Source organism: Passer domesticus, chromosome Z (genome assembly GCF_036417665.1).
Source record: "Passer domesticus isolate bPasDom1 chromosome Z, bPasDom1.hap1, whole genome shotgun sequence".
NCBI classification, from domain to species: Eukaryota; Metazoa; Chordata; class Aves; order Passeriformes; family Passeridae; genus Passer; species Passer domesticus.
The window spans coordinates 19,383,658-19,391,401 of record NC_087512.1 but is presented as its reverse complement, the minus strand read 5'-3'; the positions used below and the strand labels follow the sequence as shown (position 1 = coordinate 19,391,401).

Genomic DNA, 7,744 nt, shown 5'->3' with positions numbered 1-7,744 from the left:
CCTGCAAAGCTCAGAGGTCCCTGGGGGTGCAAAGATGCACCTGCAGCCCATGGAGGAGATCCACATTGGAGCAGGTGGATGACCAAAAAAAGGCTGTGATCCCATGGGAAGCCCATGCTGGTAGAGGGTCCTAGCAAGGACCTGCAGACCCAGAGAGAAAAGCCCATGCTGAAGCAGGTTTCCAGGTAGGACTTATGACTTCATAGGGGACCCATGCTGGAGCAAGCTGTTCTTGATGGACTGCACCCCATGGCAGGGGACTCACACTGGAGAAATTCATTCCCCTCCTATGGGAAGGACCCTAGGCTGGAGTAGTGAAAGGACTCCTCTCGCTAAGCAGCAGCATAAGCAGTCTGAAGGGAGGGGTGGGGGGAAGGTGTGGTTAGGTTTTACTTCCATTATATTGTGCTGATTTTTATTTTGACTGTAACAAACTCAGTTATTTTCCCCACGTCATGTCTGTTTTGCCCATGATGGTAACTGAAGAATGATCTCTCTCTGTCCTTAGCTCATGAGGCTTCCATTACACGTTTTTCTCCCCCATCCATTTGTGGAAGAAGGTGAGAGAACAGTTTTGGTGTGTACCTGGCATCCAGCCAGTGTCAACCCACCGCAAACACAGAGTTATTGAATACAAGAAGGCCAGTATTCCAGTATCCAGTTTCTTCAGTGGTTGGTAGAGAAGCTCACTACCTCCCCAAATCACAGAAAACTTAAAAGTTATTTGGCTTTTTTGATTATCTGTCTTTCCCTGCATGCTTTGAATCATACATGTATTCATTATCACAAAGAGAGAGGTCTGATTCACTTATTATTTAAATTAGACCCTCCAAGATCAAAACTATTACCGTTTCCTTTTCCTAAGGAAGTTTTGTCAACATTTCAGCATTTCTTCAAAAACACCATGCAAGTAATGAGGGACAGAAAGGAGAATTGGACACAGAAAAAAAATTCTGTTGTTCTAGCTCCCCCTGAAATATAATACTTATGCAAGGCAAATTTTAAACAAAGATGGAGATAATAATTAAAAGGATAATAAGCTTTTGTGTTGGAAAGAAAATTAGCATAGTACTTAGGCACAGCAAACATACAGGTATTGAGCATAGTAATGCAGCTTGCTCTGCTGCCTGCAAAATGTTTCTGACTACTGAATAAGATTTTCCCAATATTGGGATTACATGATCTAAAGGAAGATCTATGACAAATACATTCAGTGAATATAAATACATAATTTGATAACTCTGGATTTTGCTTAGGACTGGTAAATGTATGTAGACTGCATTACAACAGTTCATGTAATATGGATAATCAAATTGTTCTCCAGGTTTGCAGTGTGGGGAGTAGAGTTCATATTTACTAATGTTAGAAACTCAGGTTCCAATCCTTCAGATTGCACACATTAAAATTTGTTTATGGCCTCAAACAGTTTCTGAACTTAATACAAGATAAAACAATCTTTATCAGAGGTTGTAGCTGAATATTGCCTTTTGTATCTCTTATCTTTTTCACCTACCATACCAGGGAGATAATCTACTCCAAAACATAGGATCTGTACCCAGGGCACATGTAATTTACCAAATCTTTCTAACAAGGTGAGGACTGAACTTGATAATCCACCAAGATTTAAGATCTTTCCTGTTTATAGTCCACAACTCTCAATTCAAAACTGAAGCATCTAAATATCATAGTAACTTTTTTAGGAAGGAACAAAACTATATTTAAGTATTCTCTTTTCATTCCCACCTGGCTTCCCTCTTCGCCAAATCCAAGAATGGCAATACAACTTCCCTAATTCAGAAAATTTATCTGAATTATCCTTTCCAGTCATTCTAATAAGTTCAGCACAAAGTTTCCCAGCTGTGAGAGTCATCTACTACAATACCAAAAGTGGAAACAAATTACTTTTGCATCAATGAAAGGACACAGACGCATGCACTGATCTCAGAAATATACTGCTTCCATCTGTAGTAGAGCATCCCTAGCCTGTGTTCAAATATTGATACTACTTAACACAACCCAGTTGACTAACATCCCTTATGTAACAGAGAACACAAATACAACACAAAAAAGAGTTCAAATCCTACTCAAATTGGTATCAGGTTCTTCTCTCTCCCAAGAGAGATGTCTTTGCTAAATAAAAAAGTTGTTTTTTACACTGGATTAGCAGAGTTGTTAAATCCCACATACACAAAAGGTTTCAGGATGCTTCAGTTTAGGTTGTAGGATGCTTCAATTTACACACCCAAATCCCTAAGCACTGAGCCCAAAGTGTACCTACCCAAGCTTCATAAGTGCTAAAACCACCCATGCCTTTTTCTCTCCTGGGATCTGTCCAGTTAGTAATTTCTTTGTCAAAACAGAACCTAAGTGGCACCTCTGCAGTCATGCAGAGAAGAGATATGGAACTTGCTCAACAGAGTAGTACCCTATTCAAGAAGCAGTAGCAGTGGCTGTTGACAAAAGCAGGAGATATTAAGTACTTCACTGGTAGTCATGAGGGCACAGACTTCAAGTGCAAATCTAATATGGTCAATAGGATGAAGAAATGAACATAAACTAGCAATCAATCAAATATTTATTGTAACCTCCTCTGTAAATACTGGCAAGAGTCAGCTACAGCAGTAAGTCAGGAGCCAGTATGGCTCCAGAAGTTCAGTGCTCTCTCACTGCCCTTAGTCCCTTTCCTCCCAAAATGAACACACAATATACTCATTCTCTGGGGGAAAGGGATCTGTCTGATGCTTTCACTGGTATGAGTCACGCTGCTATCAATTTTTGCTCAAGAAAATTAGGTGGTACACTAAAGATCAAAGGTGGCAAAACCCTGCATACTACACTGAAAGGATGATGATTGATTAACTTCATCCTTCCAAATTCCAGCCAAGAGGACAGACTATAAAATAAAGCGTGCAACGAGCAATTTCTCTTGGAAAGTCAGCCCATAAGTGATTCCACCTGGTTTTCATTAGCATAACTCTCAAAGGGACACTACTCTGTGTCTCATCCCAAACCTTACCCTAAAATGCAGAAGAACTGGGTGCAACATTTGAGCACAGTCTATAGAAAGGCCTATAGCTGATTGCATAGAAACTTGATTGACAGTAATGGTAGAAAATACTGTGAAGATTCATCTATATACTGGTACTAAGGCACATCAGATAGCAAAGGATTGAGAAGTCCCTGTTCTCTTTACTTAACTCCTGTGTGCTTTTTATGTCTTTGTGTCCTAATGGGTCGCCATTAAAAAATACAGGACATAATTTGAAAATATTTCAAAATGAGAAGATGAATAATGCCTGCAAAGTAATAAAGCATCAGTGGACAATGATATAAAGAACAAACATTCAGCTTGTGCTATTACCATCACTTAAAGCTAGCTCCATCACTTAAAAAAATGTCAGAATGTAAAAAACTGTAGAACCATATCTGCCTATCTGTTTTCTATCCCTCACAAACCTTGTTTTCTCTGCAGCTTGAGGACTCCTGAAACAATTAGGATATGGCAAAGAATCTTTATATAAGCAGAGGGAAGACCCAGAAGGACCTAACAAAGATTGAAAGAGCTTCAGTAATGCAGAATGTCATTTACTAGCACACATATCTCTTCCCAGAAGCACTCAACGTGAATACCAAAACCTGACAGCAAAATTTGGCCTGTGGGAAGAATAGGGGCTTCATGTCTTGGGGACATCTTAGGGGATGATCCTGTGGATAAGCTCAGTGTTTGGATTGTGCCTGTAAGCAGAAACTCAGAGCTCTGTAGGGCTTCCAGCATGTTTTCTGTTGTCAGGCTAACAAATGACCTTGCAGCTATTTCCCTAGGAAGAATACTTGGCAGTTATACATCCAGCTATGTTTTGAAAGAATTTGGATGTTGTGAGTTTTCTCTGCATTTTCTTATGAGAGTTCATGTAATGGCCAAAAACAAGTCCTTCTGTTTAAACAGGTAATGATTCCACATTAAAGACTTAATCAGATGATTTTGGCCTTTCTGTGAGGGCCTTTTTCTTTCAGTCTCAGACACAACATAATAATGTCAATCAGCTTCAGAGCTTTGAGCCCAAGAGGCAGGATTAGGTTTTTGCTTTGCCTTTTTCTCTTTAAGAGGAAAGGGATTTAGAATTATGAAATCAGTATTTACATAAAGCAGTTACTGTGAAAACATGGACCCAGATCTCATTGGTATGGTTCTTAGAGTAGAAAGGTCTGTCTCTTCTGGGTTCACTCTCCCTACAAGAAAGATAATATCTTACTGGCCACTGTTAAATGTAGAATGAGTTTTGTTCAAGAGAAAAGATTGTTACTGTGGAAAAACTAATTTTGTTTAGCATTACACATATCCCACAGACCAGGGTCTGCCTTAAGACATATGGGGAATTTTATGTGGCTTAGGGACCTCTTCAGATGTCTGGGGATATATTTTCAGTTAAAATTGTAATTTGCTCCTTGCTTCAGAGAGGATATTCTGTTAACCTACCACAGCACGGTTTTCAGAGGGTTTTGGCCATAAGATCTGTTCTGAGTACACTGACTTCTGCACAGTGCAGATTACAGCCATTCAGCTTCTCACTGAAGCAAAAAAGAAAGAGCATTCTTGGGCCCATTATTTCAGGATGGAAAAGATCATAACTCTTCACTAGAGCTTTATTGCTCTTTTGCAAGAACATCCTTGATCATTAGACAAAAAAATCCAGTATAAAAATTTTATTGCGAAATACCAACACATATGTCACTCTGGAAAATAAAATAGGATTCAAGATTCTAAATATCATAGAGGTTAAGCTAGGGTGGCTTATATTCCATGTAAAATCTCTTCTCTAGAGATATTTTAATTAATTTATCTATTAATCTACATTCAGGGAGGAGACCTTGTGAAGTTTTTGGCATAAACATTATCCTCTCTTTATCCCATGAGATGAGACTACACTATTTGTAAAACAATTTCAAAGGAAAAAAATTCTTCATAGAAGAAAAGCTGATTTATTGATAGGCTTAGGTAGTTTGTTACCAAACCAGTGTTTGAGGTTTAAATATCACTTATAGCTCTAACTTCAAAAGAAACATTTACTGCATGAAAAGACTCATTAATTTCCTCCCATACCCACAGCATTTTCCTGAAACATCGGGAAACGCTGTAACTTCTGCCAGACAGCAAAACACATACTAAACTGGAAATTCAAAACTACTGAACTGAAGGATTCTAAATGAAACTGAAAGGACAAAACAGCAAGAGAACAAATGAAGCTTTCTCCAATGTTACCTCCATGGCCAGGTTTTGTCAGGCCTTAGAAATCCACCATATGCCTACCTCCCTTGCTAGGACTCATTGAATTACTGAAGCAACAACTCCTTGCTGACCAGTGCAGTTCAGGGTTAATTTAGGCCATGCCTGGTCAGTACCATGCACCACAAGTCTCTGCATGAGTTACTCTCTACACTTCTCACACTCAGCAGCTATCACCCAACTAGGTCACCTTTAGTGGAAACAGAATAATGAGCCAACCAGAAAAGAAAATTCATAAGCATTAACTAAGTCAATGCCGACAATTTTGTAACTGATAGAGCATATTGGTATAAAAATTATAAAAACAGACCAATCCAGATGACAAGCAATCAAATAAACAGTGTAGAAAGTAAGGCAGAACTTTACATTTTTGGCTCTTAAATATTCTTTGGATAAAAAATGTTGCTAAACATGAGTAAACAAGAGAACTTCAAAAATTTTCTAAGAATCTTTGAGACCTCAGAATATACCTACATGCACAGGTAACTGAAGATCGCAAAATAAAAGATACCAGTAGGCTAACTCATAGTTCAAATAATTTTCACTTTTCAAGGTGACACACCTGCAAAACAAACAGTACCGCATACAAACATAACAGAAAAATAAGACAAAGTATATAGGAAGTCTGTTTTATTTCATTACTTTTTTCTCTCACCTCCATTTCAGAAACGCTAATTCTTAAGAGGGGCCACAAGACTTTCATTCCAGGATGGGAAGGTAGGTACCTGCAATGTTAGTACAGCTTAGTCAAAGTTGAGCAGCACAGTAAATATTGCTCCTTATCAATCCATGCAACACACAGCTGATTGAAAAATACAGTATGGATCTTGTAGGAAGGAGGGATGGAGACAGTCACACAAACAAAACAAGACCATGTTGGTTACAGGAACACTCAATTTTTAAATTCTCCTTCTTCTTGTCCAGTAAACCTATATCAATGCAGAACCATATGAGGACCAAAACTAGGCCTTTCCAGGCTGGAATGGGGATATCCTGCTTGGCTCACTTGAAGCAGTGCTAGACCTTAATTTTAACAATATACCTGTGCAACCTCTCTCGCTCACCTTCCTTCCTCCATCATCTTCTGTGATTACAGAGCTGTAAATTCTCCATGGAAAACCAAGACCACCAACACAGCCTTGATGTTGTAAGCTCTAACAGCTTTGAAGCCATATGACTAGAACTTCACTGTAAGAAAAAGACACAGCAAGAGGGAAATAAATATAACCCACTGGCAGACAGAATAAAGAATTTAAAATCATAATTTTGCACTCTAAGTGTAGAAAACTTAATTCTGTTGTTCCTCCCCTTTCCACCCCCACAAAAAAAGAAACAAACAAAAACAAACAAACAAACAAACAAACAAACAAACAAACCCTGTCTCATATTTACCTAGCCTATGAACCCTGTTTTCTCACCACTCACTTTTTCCCTCAGGTATGGTAACAGATGCCATTTTATTCCCTCTTTACATTAAGACTCCATTACCCTTTCTTGCTAGACCTGACAGTGGCTATGCCTGCTGCCTTCTTGCACCCTAACGTCATTTCCATGAGAAAATCAGATAATGACAATTGTTTCATTCCTATGAAGATGTAAAGGAAACAGTTTGATGCACACAAGACAAGAAGAATGCCTTCACTCTAAATATTATCAGGATGAGCATGCTTGTGGATCAGGCAAGACAACGAAGAGGCTACCAGAGTCCAGATATTTCAGCAAAGATGCTTGTTCCAATAGCTGTCCTTGACTGGAGCAGCACTGACAAAGAACACAGAGCCTGGAAGAGGCAGCTAACAGGGTTTGTCAAGATTTGCCTTCCTCATGAGTGTTTATTGTTTGTACCTGAAGTTCAGCATTACTTAGAAATCAAGTACAGTTTAAAAGGTTTATTTTCAGCAGTAAGCTTTAAAAGAGAGTAGCAGAAACTGAGGCCTTGTACAAGACACAGTAAGAATAGAAAAACCTTGACTGGCCTGGTGTTGGAGTTGATGACATCCAAGAGCCTTAAGTCACCTTATTTGTCTCATGTATATGACATGAGATTTTCTTAAAATCAAAGCTCATCCTTAATAGGTTATAGTCTTGGGCTGGAGTTTGAATTCCTTGTGCAATAAGTGTTACATTACCTGGGTGACTGCAATGACTGCTCTGTCTTGGGTCTTGTACCGAAAAGTGAGGGGTGGAAGTGCAAATTCACAGGCAAGCACTCACTTGCCATATTCTAACAATTTTAGGCTTTTCTTAGCAACTTAAGCACGAAGAACCTCAGCCCACAGTTTTTAAAAATGCACTTATTTTTACAGCTTACATAAAATGTTATGATTCCACATTTAACTGTTGGGAGAAGGAAGACATGGTAGCTCAGATCTTTCAATGAGGTCAGTGTCTTTCAGAGCCTCTGCCTCTGATTACCACTGAGAGTGTGGACTAGAGATAAATTAAATCCAAGTAGCAAGC

At 38.9% G+C, this 7,744-nt stretch overlaps 1 long non-coding RNA gene across 4 annotated transcripts; it reads left to right on the top strand.

Moving 5' to 3' along the window:
* Nucleotides 1-240: 240 nt before the first annotated feature.
* Nucleotides 241-6,518, top strand: LOC135289769 (uncharacterized). 4 transcript variants are annotated; one of them, XR_010352492.1, is made up of 5 exons: nucleotides 241-376; nucleotides 509-560; nucleotides 1,522-1,592; nucleotides 5,951-6,001; nucleotides 6,381-6,518. It is a non-coding gene; the product is annotated as an uncharacterized LOC135289769 (long non-coding RNA). The 4 variants fall into 4 exon arrangements; XR_010352494.1 differs by lacking the exon at nucleotides 1,522-1,592; XR_010352495.1 differs by lacking the exons at nucleotides 5,951-6,001; nucleotides 6,381-6,518 and adding an exon at nucleotides 3,473-3,541.
* Nucleotides 6,519-7,744: the final 1,226 nt, after the last annotated feature.